Source organism: Castor canadensis, chromosome 10 (assembly GCF_047511655.1).
Source record: "Castor canadensis chromosome 10, mCasCan1.hap1v2, whole genome shotgun sequence".
In the NCBI taxonomy this organism is placed as follows: domain Eukaryota; kingdom Metazoa; phylum Chordata; class Mammalia; order Rodentia; family Castoridae; genus Castor; species Castor canadensis.
The window spans coordinates 54,605,656-54,624,191 of record NC_133395.1 but is presented as its reverse complement, the minus strand read 5'-3'; positions in this window follow the sequence as shown (position 1 = coordinate 54,624,191).

Below are 18,536 nucleotides of genomic sequence, written 5' to 3'. Positions count from 1 at the left end.
GTTTTTCAATATTGTTCTTTTAAAAGTCCAACTTTTGGTTTTGTTAATAATCTCTATTGTATCAACTCTCCTGATGATGAACACCAGATTGCTCCAAATCCCTATTTTTAGAGCAGCGTTACATTTGCAGCCTAGAATACGTTTCCTGTGGATGGCGCATACACTCAGGAGCAGAACCTCTGGGCTGTGAGATTTTGCACATGTCTAGTCTGAGTAAGTTGGCTGGTTTCTGTCTTAGGCGCACAACCTTGCCAGCAGTGGATGACGTTCCTATGTCCCACATCAGTGTCAATACTTGGATTTTTCTACCTTCCCCATTTTAGCAGGCCAGTAGGTGAAATGTGATAAGTGAATTTGTGTTCTCTGATTACTAGCGTTTTGGTATCTTTTCTCATGTGCTAGTTGCCTTGTGGGGGGTATGTTTTTGTACACTGCCTGTTCATTAGCGTTCCCTGATTAAAAAAAAAATTCTATTGTAGTTTCTGTCTTTAGCTCATTAAGTTGCAGGTATTTCTTGGACATCCTACATAATAGTCTTTTGTCAGTTTTGGATACTAAAAACATCTCTGATTTTGCTGGCTGTTTATTTTTTCCAATGATGAGTTTTGATGAACAGAAATCCTTAAGTTTGATGTAATAAGATTCATCAATTGTTTTGCTTAATGGTTTATGCTTCTGAAGTTTTGTTTAAGAAGCTTTTTCCAATGCTAGATTACAAAGGAAATCTATGTTTCTATCCTCTCACCTTTTATATTTATGTCCTTAATTCCTCTAGAGTTCTTCTTTGGATGTAGTGTTAGGAAGCAATCCAGTTTATTTTCCTTTATATAGCAAGGCAGTTTTCCTGACAGTATTTACTAAAGCATCTGTTCTTCCCCATTGGTTTTTGATACCACATTTATTGCATAATAGATTCATAAATATCTGTGAATCTGTCTCTGAATTTCTTGAGCCAAAATTATATTACTATTATTATAATTTAAAGAATGTCCTAAATCTGGTAGGTCAAATACTCCACCTCTTCTTCAAGGTCAAGTTTACCATGCCTAGACATTTATTCTTCACATGAATTTTAGATTAAGTTTGATGAATATCTCAGAGAATCCAAGTGGAATTTGAATGGGATTGCATAGAATTTACAGATTAATTTGTGGGAAAACTGACTTCATCAAAATAAAAAATTGCTACTCATCAGACTGCCTGTCTCTGACAAAAGTATTCATATTCAGAATCTACAAAGAATGCCTACAAGCCAACAGTGCAAAGAGAAACAGCACAATAAAAATGGACAAAACAGGGGCAGGTGTGGTAGTGCAGAGCCATAATCCCAGCTACGTGAGAGGTAGAGGTAGGAAGATAAGGGGATACACTGGCCCCAGGCAAAAAGCTTGAGACCCTATCAGAAAAATTACTAAAGCAAAAAAGAGATGTGGGTATGGCCCTGAGTTCAAACTCCAGTACCACCAAAAAGAAAAGAAGGAAGGAAGAAAAGAAGAAAGAAAAAAAGAAAAAAAAAAGAAAGAAAGGAAAAAAAAAACACTTGAGCAGACCTTTTACTTAAGATATGTGAATAGTTAATTAGCAGGTGAAAATATTTTCTACATCATTAGGGAAATGCAAATTAAAACTACCTGCTAGAATGGCTAAAGTAGGAAGAACTGGCAATATCAAGCATTGGGGGCACAGGAACGTTGCTGGTAGGAATGTAATGATGTGATCACTCTGGAAAACTGGCAGTTATATAGTCATAAATTTATAATTACCATATGACCTAAGAAATTCCATTCCCATGTGTTTACCCAAGAAAACTAAACTATTTATTTCCAAGAGTTTTGTATAAGACTTTTGATGGTGACCTCATTTATAATAATTCCAAAGTAGAAATAGCCCAACTGTCTACCCACAGGAGAATGACCAAGGTGTTTTTATACCATATACTGTGATATTACTCAGCAAGGAAAAGGATGATCTATTGATACATTAGCATAGGTGAATCTTGAAAACATGTTGAGCAGCTGGAATCCAAACACAAAGAAATAGCTCAAATAATTCTCTATGTACATAGTTCAAGAACAGGCAAAACAAATCGAGGGTCATAGAAATCAGAACAGTGGTTGTCTCTAGGGGAGGGTGAAGACTGGAAAGGGTATGAGGGTAGTACTTCCTGAAGTGGAGGAAATATTCTATATCTTATTTGGGTAGTGGTTCCATGAACTGCTTAATATTCAAAATTCATTCCACTTGACATTTAAGATTGTGTATATTATACTCTATGTAAATTATTCCCGAACCATCCCTCCTTCCTTCACCTACAATATTTTGGACTCAAGCTCTTTTTGCTGCACCACACAGCAAGGTAGTTTGTATGGTGAATATGCAGTTGGTGTTAACCACATATACATTCTTTCTTCATCATGTTTTTTCTTCATAACATACTTTGAGGTAGTTTTTTCCAGATTAAATTCTATCAGGATTTATCTTAGTGTTTATTGTGGAACATCATTTTTTTTTTTGGTGGGGGTGGGTAAGGGTAAAAATTTCATCTTTGTCCCGAGAGATATTTTTGCTGGTTATTTCCTTTTAGTGAATTGTGATAGTATCTCCTGTTGTCTTCTGGTGGTTGTTGAGAAGTCAGCTGTCAAGTTGTAGTTTTCTTTGAAGGCAACATCTCATTTTGCTCTTATCTCTTTGTGTTGTTCTGCAGTTGCACTATTATGTATTTAGATATGGATTTTTTTTTTAATTGTGCTGCTTGGGATTCTTTAGAGATTCTGAATCTTAGGCTATCTTTCATCAGTTTAGGAAAATCCTTAGCTGTTTGATCTTGATTATTGTCTCCTTTACTCTCTTTGCTTTTGCAGCCATAATTTAACATATAAAAGACTACCTCACTTTAACTTTTCTGTTTCTTAATGTCTGTTTAGCAGTTTTCAACATTTTGTCTTTCTGGGCTGAAATTCTGAAAATTCCTGAAGAGTTTTTCATTACTAATGATGTTGTTAGCTAAAACTATCTGCTGGGTTTTAATTTCAAATATATTTTTCATTCCTAAAAGTTCTACATTCATTTTTTCTCCCCAAATGAGTGTGATTACTTAGTTTCCTGTCCCTTACACATGTTTTTGATCTTGTTTTCCTTTCCTTAAACATATATATTTTTGTTTCATATTCTGAGTCTGATTGTTTTAGTATTTCAAGTTTTTCCAAGACTGATTCTATCAATAATTGTTTCTGTAGGCTTATGTTCAGGGTTTCTTGTTTCCTTAATGCATTTTGTGATTTTTTACTTTTTTCAATACATTTTTTAAAGCCATAGGATCCTAGTTCTTGGAACTTTCTGTCAATTGGAATTACTTAAGGCTTGAGGCAAAGGTGAGTTCTTCCAGTAAACCCTGGTACTTGCTTTTGCTAGGCACCTGGGTTACCACCTACCTGGGACCACTACATACCAAAAGCTTGGTGTAAAGCACAGTGAGAGGCTGAAAAGCTGCATAAGGGTGAGCTGTTGGCTACAAATTCTGAAGGGGCTTTTCTTCCCTACCTTGTACTAAGGTATAACACAAAAAAATTGTTTGTTGTTCCCTAAAGGGAGGGATGGCTTTACTTCTATTTAATCCCTGCATGGATAGTATGGCTTTATAGTAGGGATCTCAGATCAGATTCTACCTTTGGAGAGGGCTTGGTCCTTATCTCCTGTACCCTTCAGTCCACCAGGCTGTGAATGCTGAAGCTCAAATCCACCAGATTAAGCAAATGCCCTTAGGTTGCCTCTCTGCTGTATTGAACCTTCATGGGATCAATCTTTCAGTTAGTTTTTGGCTTCTGAAAATTCATTACTTTCTTGCCAGTCATTCTCACATTTATACAGATTAAGGAAAATCTGTGTAGCTGGCATCTTTGTTTTCACCAGAAAGGGTTGATTGAGAAACTAGTCTGTCATGGGAAATAAGAATCCTATTTTTATGTTTTCTTTCCATTTTATACAATGTCTATTTTGTGTATCAGTTTACATTCATTCTTTTATAAGTTAAAAATGTTTATGATATATTAATATAGTCACATTTGCATATATTTATAAGTAAAAAATATAAATTTATAGGGTGTCACACCTCTGAGTCATTCCATGGTCCATTTCCTTCCCTTCAATACTGTAGACATGACCATAGCAGAAGGAAAGCTTGCAAGGACTCCAATCTCTTGGAACCCCTAAAATTCTTTCCTGCTTTTTTATTGTGGGGTGGAATCTAGGAAAATTATGCAAATGTGACTGGCCATTTTTAACCCGATGACTCTTGAAAACTCCCCAGTAAGTGTGTTTACTTCTTCTTGGAGGTAATGGATGGTTGGTGTACTTCATCCTGTGTGTCCAATGGCACAAGGGGCCTGCCTTACTGACTACAGATGACCTGGTGCCTTGGTGCTGACAGTCTTCATACAAAGCTGTTTAAACTGATGTGCCTTGTCCCTCTTCCATGGTGTTGCCCCTGGCTGGTTGTACTTGGGACAAACCCCTTTCACATTAAGGAAGGTGATGAGACTGGTGATAGAGAAATACTTGATTTTGTTGGACTGATACAACCTGGGCAAAGGTGGCCCATTTTACCAGCTGCTGGCTAATGTTCTGTATGGGAAGAGTAATAATCTTATTAATGAATTTGACTCATTTTTTTTCTTTTAGAGGTGGTATCATTGATTAAAGGTGGTTATTAGTGACTATGAATAAATGCATCTGTTCACTCTTTTGAAGGTGTTTGACATTTGCATTTTCTGCTAAGAAGCAAAATAGATAGTTCTCTGGATAACCCATATGTTGCCAAGGTATCTTAAGGGTAGTCTTGCAGTATAAATAATAATGATCATAAAAGAAATTATTTAAATACACCTGAATTTAATAACCAGATATTGAGATATACACTCACAACCTTTGAATTGGGGAGCTGTGCTAACTGTGATCTAAATTACATGCAGAATCTGTTGGCAGTGATCCTGCTATGATGGGTGCAATTTCCAGGCATGGTGATATCCACAGTAATGAGTCTGACTGTAGCAAAGCACTTAACGAGCTCCAAAGCCAAAATGGAATCTATCATGCCAATTTAGTAACCTAAACCCAAAGTCAAATGCTAGTTTTTACAAAAAGGCATCAAAGTTTCATTTTTGAAAAGTCAACTGAACTAGGTCAGATTGAAACCCAAACTTATGCATTATTAAAATAATTGAATTGGGCTATCAAAATATCAAACTGAAGTTAAATCAGAATTTCATATGTTCTTGATTATAGATAACAGGTTCCTCCTTTATAAGCTAAATTGGGCTTGTTCCCAGGGAATAGCAGTTACTCTATCAGACAATGAAATGATGGGACTCACCAAATTAGCCTTCAGAGGGAAGGTACAGATGGGCCCATAATCACAATGTCTTGCTTGACAATCCTGTGCTGACCATGAGCTGTCGGTTCTTCTGTAGCGTGACTTGTATGTGTCCATCCAATCATTTTATAAGACATCTCTGGCTGAATTTAAGGGTGTTCATTGTAGGCTGTCTGGGACGGACAATATAGGGACAAAATTGGCTGGACTGGCTGTATCACAGGCTACTTCTTTGTGGGGCATAGAGCCACATCCTGCCAGTTGTGCTTTTCGTGAATGGCTGAGGAAACATTTTCAAATGACACAGCTCCAGAACCCTCACCAGCTGTGCTGTCTTTTCTGGGTGAGTCTGATTGCTTTTGGCTCTACTAGTGCAGTGTTTTCCATCAAATCAGCCCTTCCTCCGCGGGGGTATTTATTATGTGCCATTTTGAAAATAAAAGGGACGCAGAGCAATCATCCAGCAAAACCATAAAACATTTTATTATCCGAGACAGTGAGGGGACAGGTTTGACATACAACACTGGGAGCTGCAATGGCCGAACAATGTGGTACTAAAGCGTGATTTAATGAGGCTTGGAGGATTTAGTTCAGTTAGAAAAGTTCCACTTTGTCTTGGGTATGGAAGAAGCTGAGCTGGCGTGGGCACTTGACTGAGCAGCATCTCATCAGGTAGGCCTCAGCCAGCAATGGCTATTTGTTCTGCTGTCCTAGACAACCATTGTCAGGGAGACTTTAGCTCTGGAAACTTCTGACTGATTTAGTGGACCCCAAACTTGGCACAGCTTCCCAGAGTCTTCCGTTTTACAAGGCCAGCAGTTAATCCAACAAAAGCCTGAATTCATTTCCCTCTATACCCATTGATTGCCAGCTGAGAGCTGGATGCTGTCAACTTGCTTCAAAAAAAAAAAAATTCCATTTCACTGGAATTGAGGTCCTTTGCCCTCTGATCAATGGAAGTGTACCATCTCTTGGGCAACATTTTTTATTTTGTGCTTTTTTTCAGAGGAAAAACTCATTAGCAGATGGTGGCTGGTCATCAAGTCAATCATTGTCTTTGGATTTAATCATACACCTCTTTCTCATCCAGCTGAACTAAATCTACCTGTCATACTTCTTTTTTGGGTTGGTACAATGTCAGGCTTTGAGTCATGAGCATAAGACATTCATGGACAAGTTCAACATCACTTTATCTTCTTCATTGAAGTAGATGTGTTTGTTGACTATCTTGTAACTAGGGTATGCTTGGTACCTTGGGGATTGGATGGGAATGCAGAACAGTGAAAATATCTGGTTCTTGCCCTGAAGAGGCTGATGATCTAGATGGTAAGAAAAGGCACACACATGAAGAAAGAATTGACATAGCATTGTTGCATAAGCTAAGGATTCCTTGGAGATGGCCCTGACCAAGGCTGATATAGTGGTTGTCAACTCATTCTGCATCACAGCATTGCCTGGGAAGGTTTGAGAAAGATAAATGCTTAGGTGCCCCAAATCAACTGATCTGTGGAAGGGCCTGGGTAGCAGGACTTGGAAAAGATCCCAGGTGGTTCCAATGAACAGCCAGGGCTGAGAATCACCGGTCTAGGAGAGGGGCAGCTAGTGTTTTTGGATTGTTTGCTCTGATTATTTTTATGATTTAGGTTCTACTCTGGATTTTGTCTTTCTCCAGGTAAATAGGGGCTTTCTTTACTCCATTTCAATAGCTTCTTGCATGTATCTCAGTTATAGCCTTACCACTTCCCTCTAACAATCCCCTTACAAATGTAGTCATTTTGGTAGCATGGGAACCTCATCGAGGGCAGGGGCAGAGTTGTAGTTACCCTTTTATTTTCAGAAGAGATTCATAAATGCTTGTTGAATAAAAGAGTGAAGGAATGAGTTAGGTGACCTTGAGCAAGGTGCATGAACTCTATGCTTAGGAACCTTTGTCTCCAGGTTCATAAACATGGAGAGAGGGAGGGATTATGTTATCTTTCCCTTACCTTTATAAGCATTCTTCCCCATTCGTGTTCCCTTGATGACTATGTAGTCTTTTCAGAGTAAAGGTGCAATGCAAATTCTAGGCATTCTTGCAGATAATTGACCCTGGAGATACCTATATTGTCCTAGTTTGCATTAAGAAGCAGGTGAATTTTGAGGAGGTTATAGCAGAGCTGCTGCTGGCACAATGAGTCTATTAATGTCATCTAAATGAAATGGCTGACTTAAAATATTTCAGAACATATCTAGGGTCTGAGAAGGAAATAGCAGTCCAAGAGGACCAAGACCCTGGTAATGACCTGGTGGTCATTAGCAGTGGTCTCCCATAGCCCTTCTGTTTCACTGGCATCACTGACTTCTAAGTTATTCCTCTTTCATTAAAACATTCTTTTCTAATGCTATTAGCAGGTGCATTTATTTACTTGGGGGAATGAGACTAGTATTTCCAAGAGACCTGTGGTTAGGTCTCATCTATAGTGACAAATTAACCATTGATGTCTTTTTCTTTTCTGTGAATTATTTTTATTGCATTTGCAAGTACCTCCCTTACTTTTGTCTCACTGCAGCCTTTAATAAAAATTAGCACTCAGAGCTCCAAGCCATACATTCTAGATTACAGGAAGGTTTCTGCTTCTCAGAAAACACGTTGGCCATTTAGGTGCTATTAATTTTGTGCTATGGGTCTCTGAAATCTAGGCTCATTCGTTTATTTGGGGTTTAGAGCACGGTGACAGCCTTGGGAATCGTCTCCATCTTCCCTCTGCACTCTGGAGGTTGAGTTGAGGGCTGACCTCCCTCTGCTGTTGCTGACAAGAAGCTGGTCTTCTGCCTTATATTTAATTAGCAGATTTTCTCTTTTGAGATCAAAATGCCTTTTTAAAAAATTTCAAATGGGAAAGCTAAGGCCCAAGGACATCAAAGGTCACCCTTCAGGTTGTTTTACCTCTCTAGAGTAGGTCTTTTCCCATGGTGCCTCTTGCCTATTTATTTTGGAAAAAAAACATGCGTTCAGACTGTCATTAGGGAAATTGGTATCATTTAAAGGTGAATTAAATATTCCTCTCTTCTCAACTGCTCTGGGAGGGAACAAAGGAAGTATCACATGATGGTGTTATTTTCTCTCCTGGTGTAAATGGTAACTGTGTCATGACAAGGCAGGTTTTGTCAAGATAGCAAGGAATAACTAGAAGCAGTAATTTGAAGGACTTTGGTATGGGGAAGGGAGCTGTATGGTTAGATGTGAGTCAGTCCCTACAGCGTCAGGCTGGAGTCATTTCCCATCAGTAGGGTGCTTCAACTTGTACCTTGAGAGCAAGGCAATTCTGCATGTCAAATCCTGAATTTAAATGAATGTGAAGCTCTGTTGGAGAAACCTTGCTCCTCTTTGCAGCCACAGCTGGGCAGTCACCAGAGAGTTTTCAGGCTAGACATGTTTTTCCCCAACATCTGTCAGCTTAGCTAAATCAGAGCTCCAAATGAACAGTGTAATACCCAAGATCATTATCTGGATTTGTGACACTCCCTCCTACTTCTCCCTGGAGGATTTGGGATTCAAAATGAAAAACAACATTTGTAAGGGATCAGGAGAAGGAGGATTTTCATCTTTATTATTATTGCCACTAATAATGCATTTTCATTAACATGGTTTTAATAGTATGGAACAGGAGAACTGAAACACACTCCTCTCCACGTCAACCTGTACTCCAGTGCCTTTTGCATAAGGTACTGTATCTGTGACTCACTCAATCCAAGATAAGCCTATTAATTAAGCTCAAGTCTACAGGTGCAATCTACACAGCTGTAATTTTCTGCTCTGAGCCATCTGAAAACTTGCAGATGGTCTCTACATTTAGCACGTTTTCACAACATTGAAAAGATATGCTCTGTGTTCCAGGTAGAAGGAGAGAGTTAATCCACTAATCAAGTCAACAAATATTTATTGAGTGTCTACTTGATGCTCAGCTAGGTGCTAGTGTTGTAGGGCATGCATGATGAGGAGAGCTGTCACCTTTAATGAGGAAACATGACTCACATTCATAAGCAGCGTGGCCTGATGGCCAGAGCACAGTATCTGCAATCAGGCCAACCTGGTTTGGAAATCCAGTTCCACAGCTTAAAAGTGGTATGACCTTGGAAATTTTATTGCACATTATAGACACCTAATTTCTTTATATTAAAATAAAAAAGGTTTTTTGGAACAAAACCTTTAGGATTGTTGCAAGCATTAGCAATAACATCTGTAGAGCACCAGCCACATTGGAGATACTCCAAAAATATGGCTCTAAGATGGTATACTATATAATATATCATAATTTAGCTCTTAATAATAGTTATACAGCTGCTCAGAGGCTAGAGAGAAGAGTGCCAGCTGAAATAGATGGGTAAATGTTGAGCATAACTAAGGTAGCATTTAGGGAAGGCAGAATAGAATTGCTACAAGGGACCCAGAGATAAATTGGTTCAACCAACTCATTCTACCAATACAGAAACAGAGGCTCAGATAAACTGACTTTCTCAAACTACCCAATAAATTGGGAGCAGATGCTATATTGGCTATATACATGTGACCTTACTTAGGGGGGATTGTGCTACGTAATATGGTGTTTCCCAAACCTGGTAGAATATTAGGATATGTTGTAAGACTTTTTTTTTTAAATGTAAACTTTCAAGAGAGGTGCAGAAATATGTTTCCTCAGTGAGTTCCTGACTTACAGATCAACACACTGGTGTAGCATAAGGAGGCTTGAAATTAGAGTCTCAGCCCCAGAACTTGCCCTGTGTGGATATGTGATTTTGGCAAGCCAACTTTTCTATTCTTAGTTGTCTCATCTGTTTCTTGAAGGGGTTGCTCTGGCTGATATTCTAGTCACCTCTGTCTCTCATAATCATTCAGCTGCATCATTTCAATTGCAGCTGAAATTAAGTTTAGAAAGGATTTGACTTGTTAGTGAGGGAAGGGCTAGCATGAATGGGAGAGGGAAGGTGAGACCATGAACGTAGTTTGATTTTGGAAGATGTTTCCTGTAAGGCAGGAGAAGGGGATGTGGTCATATGGTTGAAAGGGGCTTTTAGAATGGAGGGATCTGTGGGGTGTATATGGGTGTTACCTAGCCTTACAGCACTTCCCAAATGGTACTTGGTGGAACACTAGGTCTTGTACATGTTCTGAAAGAGGTCTCTATGCTACCGAGTTTGGGAGATGCCAAGGAAATTCAAGGAATCTGATTAATCTTATTTAGTCTGGAACATTTCACATTTATTTAGTCACAGAGCACTTAAGAATAGCTATTAATTAATGTTCCATGGAACACATTTGGGAAATGCTGTTACAGAAAACAGGGAGTGACTATTAGTGCTGTGTTCGATTTTAGAGAACTTTTAGAGGAGCTTGGGGAAGTGATCATCAAGCAGAACATTTAAGAAGAGCAGGAAATGAACTGGAATTTCTCAGGTTAGAGAAGAGAAGCCTTATGCAATTCATTTTTACTTGTGTGAATTGGTATAATGAGGGATATGATTGCGTGTTCTTCATATTCACTGAGCATAAAGCCAGAAGGAATGGGCTTAAGAGTTAGGCCTTGAGGTTTAGGAGAAAGAAAATAGAAATCTTTTTGATAAGGGATATAAACCAGAATACTTTATCTAGGGAAATAATGTAATTTCCAGAGTCTCATCCATTTCAGGTAATAAAATAAGGAGGATAGACTAGATAACAAGTCAAGTTCCCTGTGTTTCCTACCTGTCTCGATACTCAGGGACTGGTGTGCTTACATGGGAGCCACAGAGCACCCCAGCCCTCAAACAATGATCCAGCAGTTCACAGAACTTCAGATTTGGGAAGAACCCAAGGTGTGGTCCAACTTCCCACCAAAGCAGGAGTATTTCCTGCAAAACTCCTGCTCTGAGGCCTCCAGAAATGTGCTGGGAAGAACTCCAGTGCTTGGGAAATCATTACTTTTCCAGGCAGCTTGTTTCATTTATGGATAGTTTTAATTGTTAGGCAGCTCTGTGGTACCAAGAACCAAAATATATTTCATTGCATCGTATGCATTTTTAACCTGGTTATTTGTATCAGAGCTCCACAAAATATGCTCGTTATTTTTTCCAATAGAATAACCCTTTAGCTGTTTAAAGACAAATACTATATTGGCATTAGTCTTTCTTTAAGACAAATAGTCCAAGTCCTTCAACCAGTCCTACTATCATACAGTCTTTAGGACCTTCACCACTTCCTATAAATATTCCAGTTTGAGAATGTGGTTGATCTTCATGAACTCTACCTGGGTTATGGCCTCTTTTGATCTGAGCAAAGTCTTAATGCAGACAGGCCACATGAGGCAGCGCAAGGCCCTAAGACTTCACACTGAGCGTTCAGACAAGTTCAGCTCTGGAGGGTTGAGCTGGCAGATTCATTTGGTCTGTTTACACGTAGGATCAAGAGACCACAGGAAGAGACCCATCTTAGTGTAAAAAAAATGTCAAAGAGCACTGGTTTGGCAGGATAATAAGCTCTCAGGAAAGGGCATTGTGAGAAGGTGTTAGGAATTAGAAAAGGTTGGACTTAGACTTTCTTTACCTCTGAGTGCTACAGCCAAGGTTATTTTCTCAACCATATTAATGGATGAAGGTAGAGATTCAGGATATGTCATAGTAGGCCCTGGCATGCATCTTCCCAGGAGGAGCCTTCAAGGGGCACTGCATTTGGGAGTGGGTGTGAAGTATCCCTGTGGGGTGCATAGAGGCAACTCAGTGCCTCAAAGAAACACTGCCTCATGACTCTTACTGGACCACCTTGACCCCTATAGATCTCACTAGCCTGGAAATAGGACCCAGATTTTATTCATGTGTTCAGTTCTTTACTATTTCAAATAAAGAGTTATATCAGTCAGTTTTGTTTAGCAATTATGTCACACAGTGAACAAAAACCTTTTATTTTCACACAAACCACTATTAATCAAATGCAGTAAACTCTTTCTTTGAGCTTTTAGATGCAGGATTTTACACTTGTTCTTGCTACATGTGCTTTTATTTATATGACTTTATTAATGTTTTCAAGCTTTTTCTTTCTGACGTGTTTCATAATCTTCCTGTCTTGAAGAGATCTTCACTTTGATAAACAAGTCTTCCATTTCTTCCTCAATGCTTTTGAACATGCCCATCAGGAAAGGACCAAGGGAAAGGTTCTGGGGCATGATTTCTAAACTTCCCTTGAGCAAGATTCTAGCCCTTTAATCAACACTTTTAATAAATGTCCAGCCAGTATGTGTTCCTTCTCAGACTATGTTTCTCCATCTTGTTTGTAAGGAAATCAGGAAGGACTGTTGACATGCTTTGCTAAAATCAAGATACATTATGCAGTGGCTTAAGTCTTTCTTTCTAGTGGATAGTCATAGGAATTTGGGTTTGATGTGAAACCAGAAGTGTACTCTGCTGGACAAAGACATTGCCATCACTGGGTCATATGGGCTTGCCCTTCTGTTCACAGGCATGTCAATAGTTCATTGTGTAATGAGAAAACAGCTGCCTCTGACAGCATTGAGTTCAAATTCTTTCAGCAGTTTAAAGGATCGTAGTTACTTAGATTCTTACCTATTTAGTGTTGTTTTCCTCCAGGTTCCAATTTTCTTAATAGGTCACATTCTTTAAACCTCTGACTATTGGCACCCTGTTTCCACTCCCCAGATACCCTGCTTCTTCACTTTGTTTGACAAGCTCCTGCTCAGCCTTTGGCTTAGAAGTACCTTCCTTTAGGAAGCCAATCCCAGTCCCACAAGAGTGGATTCAGTGTTCCATCCACATTCTCCTTTCCACCTGGGCTTACCCCTGTGGTAGCAGTAGCACCTGCCAGTAAGGTTTCTTGCCTGTAGGCTTTTTCTCCCCACTTAGTTGCAAACTCCTTGAAAGCAGGACTGTGTTTGGTTTGTAGCAGGCTTTCAGTGACCCAATTCAAGAAACACAGACTGTGAGTTCATAGGACACCCAGAGCCTGAGGACCCGGAAAGATCTCTAGGTCCTTTGTTAATATTTGGAGTATGGCTTTGAACAAGTCATTGCCTTTTTTGGGCTTCCATCACCTTATCTATGAAATAAAGGTAATCTCTAAGGCTCTATGTTGATGCTAAAAGTATTGAACTGTACACAAGTAGCATGGATTGAGATCTGCCAGGAGACTTGGGAGGGGTGTTTACCAACCCACTCACTCCTCTGGAACCTCAGTTTCTTTATTAGATAAAGGGGCTAAACTCTGTGCAGAGGATAAACATAGAGTTGGAGACAGAGATTGGTGGCTATTTAGCAATTCACTTTGTGCCTCAATTTCCTTATTTACAAATTCTTCACTGTTTGGCAACATTCTGGTGAAGACTGGATGAGCTAACCCCAGTAACTAGGAGAAAAGATAAAAATATAGTGAATATCAACTATGTGTTAAATCCACTCACAATGCCATAGCACTTTATTTTTCCAACAGCTACATGGTAGTTTTACAAATCTCCATTTTGTAAAGGAGGAAATGGTTCAAGGTCACACTGTTTGCAAATGGTAGAACTGGCTTCCCAATGTGATTCCAAGACCATGTCAATTTCATTTCACTCTGTAAACCTTCCTTTGTTTAAAAGTTCTCCGAACCTTTCTAGGCTAAGTCTGGCCCTCAGACATCCTCTGCCCCAGAGCAGGAGCAGGAGCTGACAGGAGGCTTTCTAGCCTGCAGGTGGAGAGAGGTCTTGCTGGAGCTCAGTGGCACTGTTGGCATGGCTGGCTTGCAGCACTGCTCAGACACTCTTTCCGGCGTGGGAGGAGCAGGCACAGAGGCATCCAGGCAGCGTGCATGGTTTATAAAAAGCCATCAGGAGCACCGTCCTGGGACTGCAGTCATTTATCCGCACTTTTCCCTTGTAAAATGTTACTGACTGTTTTACACCAAGGACAGTTTATCCTGAATGGGATGTACAGGCATTCAATTCACCTCTACTTTTTGCCAACTCTGCTTTTCCCCCCTTGCTTCTGAAGTTATATATGGTTCTGAGAGAGGAAGCCATTTTTCTATCTGAGGGGAAAAGAGCTGACGGCTTTAAAGAGAAACGTTCCATCATAGGAAAGAACATTTGGTTGAAGGGATAATGCCTTTGTTTTTAAAAATGGAGTCCTACTTCAGTGGTATTACTGTCTTCTAAAACTGACCCCTGCTTCTGGTCAGATGCTAAGAACTTTACTGAGATGATCCCTATCAGTGTACCTGGCCAGGGTAAATGGAAGATAGATATGATCAGCCCTATTTTTCTAATGGGAAAATCGAAGCTCAAAAAGGTTAAATCACTTGTTTAAGACCACAATGGAAGAGTGCTGGGGAAAGCAATTGGCTCCAGCAGCCAGGTTAACAATGGAAGGTGGGGGAGAAGGAAAAAGAGGGGGGGGAGGGAGAGAGAGAGAGAGAGAGAGAGAGAGAGAGAGAGAGAGAGAGAGAGAGAGAGAGAGGAGGGGGGAGAGAGATACTTTTTAGCCAGGTATCCTCCCTTTTCCACCTCATACCCCCAGCTCTCCCTTGTGTTTCTCCCTCAGTTTGTGAAACTGGTATTGAGTCTGAGTTTCCGTGACATTAAGTAATTGGCTGAAAGTCACACTTAGTTACTGCAAAGCAGGTCTCCAATCCATAGCTTCTGAGTCCCAGCTTGTTTTCCTCCCCAGCCCCTCCAGCTGCCTTCATTAGTACTCACCACTCGCCTGCCCTGGCTTTTGCAGGGCATCTAAATATAATGGATTGCTGCTGCAGAATGCCAGGATATTTTAATTTATAGGAAAGAATAATGGGGTTCAGGTGAATGCCCTCTTTGGTATATTCTCTTTGGAATGAGGCTTAGCTTTATTGTCCTTTCACTTCCCGTTAGTTCTAGCTAAAGTGATTCCATAATGACATATAAACCCAAACATGAGTAATTGATGGCAGCCTCAGGAGCTTGAGCAGGATAAAACCAGACTGACTAGAATCTCTAGGGTGAAGAATTAACATTTATTGGTTTAGTGAAATGAATTTATGTCCCAATAAAGCCAGTTACGGACTAGACAGTGATTTAATGAGGTGCCTTTTGTAAAAGGAACAAATATGAACTTGTGGGCCTGGGTTAGATTGTAACTAATATGTCACCTACTAAACCATTTTACAGATATGTTCAGAAAAATCCGTGACATTTCCTTAATCCATGAAATTTGTGTTTTACCCATTCTGTGTATAGAATTGAAAGTTGAAGGGGAGTAGAATTCTCATCTCTGAAACCACCAATGGTACATTTACTCGTCAGTCCCACAAGATCAGGGCTCTAAGCACTCCTGGAAGCTTCAAGAATAATGATTAAGACAAATGCCACTGTAAAGGAAAAGAAAAGGAATTCTGAATCTACATGTGTGTAATACCTTTTAAGTCTAAGTGCCCTGGGTCTGTAGGAGGAAGGGGAGGGAAAGAGGCAGAGAGAATAAAAACCTTTGGTCCTTTGTCTGGGATGGAGCTTCAGGCAGAAAAAGACAGATAGCCCATGTTGGTCTTTATAATCCAAGACCATCCTGCCTTCCTTCTTTGATTCTTCATTCAGAGAATGGAAAAATTAGTTGTCAAACATCTCAGAACCATTCTGGATTCTTCCTTTTGTATCCCAGCTCCACTCCTTCAGGAAATCCCGTAGGCTGTACTTTCAGAATGACCTCCAGTTCCACCATCTCCACAGCTATCTCCCTAGCTCAGTACTACCCTCGCCTTGCTGAACTGACTTAAATACCATCCTAATTGGTCTTCCTGTTTCTGTTCTTGATTCTGCCCCAACCTCCACCTCCATATACAATCTGGTCTTCACACAGCAACCAGAAGGGAGATGCTCCTAATAACAAAGTCGGATCTTGCCTCCTCTTCATTCCAACATTGCTAGTGGCTTCGCTTCTCATACAGAGAAAAGCAAGAGCTTGTAGAACTGCCTATGAAGTCCTCCATGCCAAGTCCCTCCCACCATCCCTACCCTCTGATCTCACCCTCTACTACACATTCTGGGCCCATACATTCTGCCTTGCTGTTCCTCTAAGACAGCAGGGCAGACACACTTAGGCTTTTTCTACTTCAGTGCTGCTCCCTGCATTTCTCTACTTTCCAGTTTCACATGGCTCACTCTTACAAACTTCATGTTTTAGCTCACTCCCACCCTCTCCTGAAGTTCCCTAGGACTATCCTATACAAAACTAACTTTCTAGCCTCCCAGTCATCTTGGCCTTCTTACCCTGCTTGGCTTTCTCCAGAGCACTTACTGGTTTTTAATCCACTTACTTACTATGGTTTTTGTATATTTTCTGACTCCCTCATGATTATATAAGTTCTGCAAGAGCTGGAATCTGCCCATTTTGTTTATGGATACAGCCCAAGAGTCTAGGATGGTGCTGGGTAAATAAGTTCTCAGAAAATGTTTGTTGAATATATAAATGAACTAATAGACAAGAAGTTTGCTGAAAGTCATCCTTAAATAGATTCACTGCTGAGGTGAGAAGGAATAATTCAATTTTGTTCTCATAGTCTAATCTTTGAACAGCCCAATTTTTGCTACATTTTGTGTTTTGTTTTTCCACTGTGGAAAAGAAGATATGTCAAATTGGATTGAAGCTGTATTTTACATGTCTAGGAAGTTTTGAGATCTCGTGGAAAAGACTTTCCATTAGATGAAGAGGATTGTTATTTGGAAAATAAGTGTTGGCCCTGTTTGCTGGATTACATTGGGCATTTGAAGTTGAAACTAAGTGAAACAACAGTAGGAAAAATGCAGCCTCTCATAATGTCACCATTGACACTGACAAAATATTTGAGCACCCACTGATACAGAGCATTGGGAAAAAAACAAAACCCATTAAATGTATGCTGCACCCATCTGTGCTGCTGTGAGGCCAGATGTTCTAGTTGTGGGAGTTTTATGTTGCCAGTACTTCTGAGCAAGGATGTCAGATTTCATGCATTTAAATGAACTTTTCGAGGAGTGGCTGCTAAGTATAAAATATGGTCAACAGCAAATGAAACAAAAAGCAGATTGTTTCAAGTGGAAATATCTTGCAGTACTTGGGGTGATTTTTAAAAATTGTACTTTACAAACAAAATGTAGACCACAGTTGTCATCCTAATTCACCTTTGTATAGCACTGTTTATATGAAGCACTTGCTTATAAACAAGTGTGTAGTTTCTGGGAGAAGACTTGCCAAAACTATTGTCCTGTAAGTTTGTAGGGTTTGGTTCTGCAGTGAGAGGCTTATGGCTCAAGGTTGCCTGAGTGAAGGAAGAGGAGCCACCAGGAGGAGCCCTTGGTTATAGAGCAGGTGGCCAGAAAGTCACATACATGGTGACTCCAAAGTCAGGCTGCACAGTCTCAAATGCAGGTTGTTTCTTACTTGCTGCAACTCATGGAGCCTCAGCTTTGTCATCTGTACAATGGACAGGATAATAGCAGCAGCTCTTTATAGGCTGTTAGGATGATCAATACCCTTAAAATGGAGAGTGCGCAGAAGAATTCCTGGCACCTGGAACATCTCCTATGCATGTTGCTGTTAGTATCAAGGAAGAGCAAGGGGACTTGCTTATTCACCTCTTCCTGAGTTTTCTGGTGAGATTGTTGGAATATTCCATCTTGAAGTTACTCCTTTGGAGGTTTGATTCTTATGCAAATTAGAATTCTGCATTTTTGAGGGCCAGATCCTTATGCAAATAAGATGAAAATCCTTCAACAATGTACATATTCAAATGTGTATACAATTTTACCTATAGATACAGAGTTGATAAATTCTTGAGATCCAGTTCAAGGATCTCCTTGTTAAGATAAGCCAAAAAGCCCAGATTACATTTTTCCTTTGAATTTTCACATTAAGCCCTGGATGTCTGTGCCAACACTGGGATGAATTATTTGACCTATCATGTCTAGAACACGGTGCACTGAAAGGGCAGACTCCTGGCAATTTTGCCATAGTCCCTGGTGATTTTGGCATAGCCCCTGAGGGACACAGGAGAAACAACATAATACAGGGAGAAGAGAGGCAGACAGTGGGACAGGGTGTCTCCAGACACTTGCTTTCTTGTATAATCGACCACCTGGGACACCCACCCTCCCCAGCTCTCTGATACTTTCTCCCCTTCTGCCTTCTCCCATACTCAGTGTCATTTCTCCCGCAGGCAGCA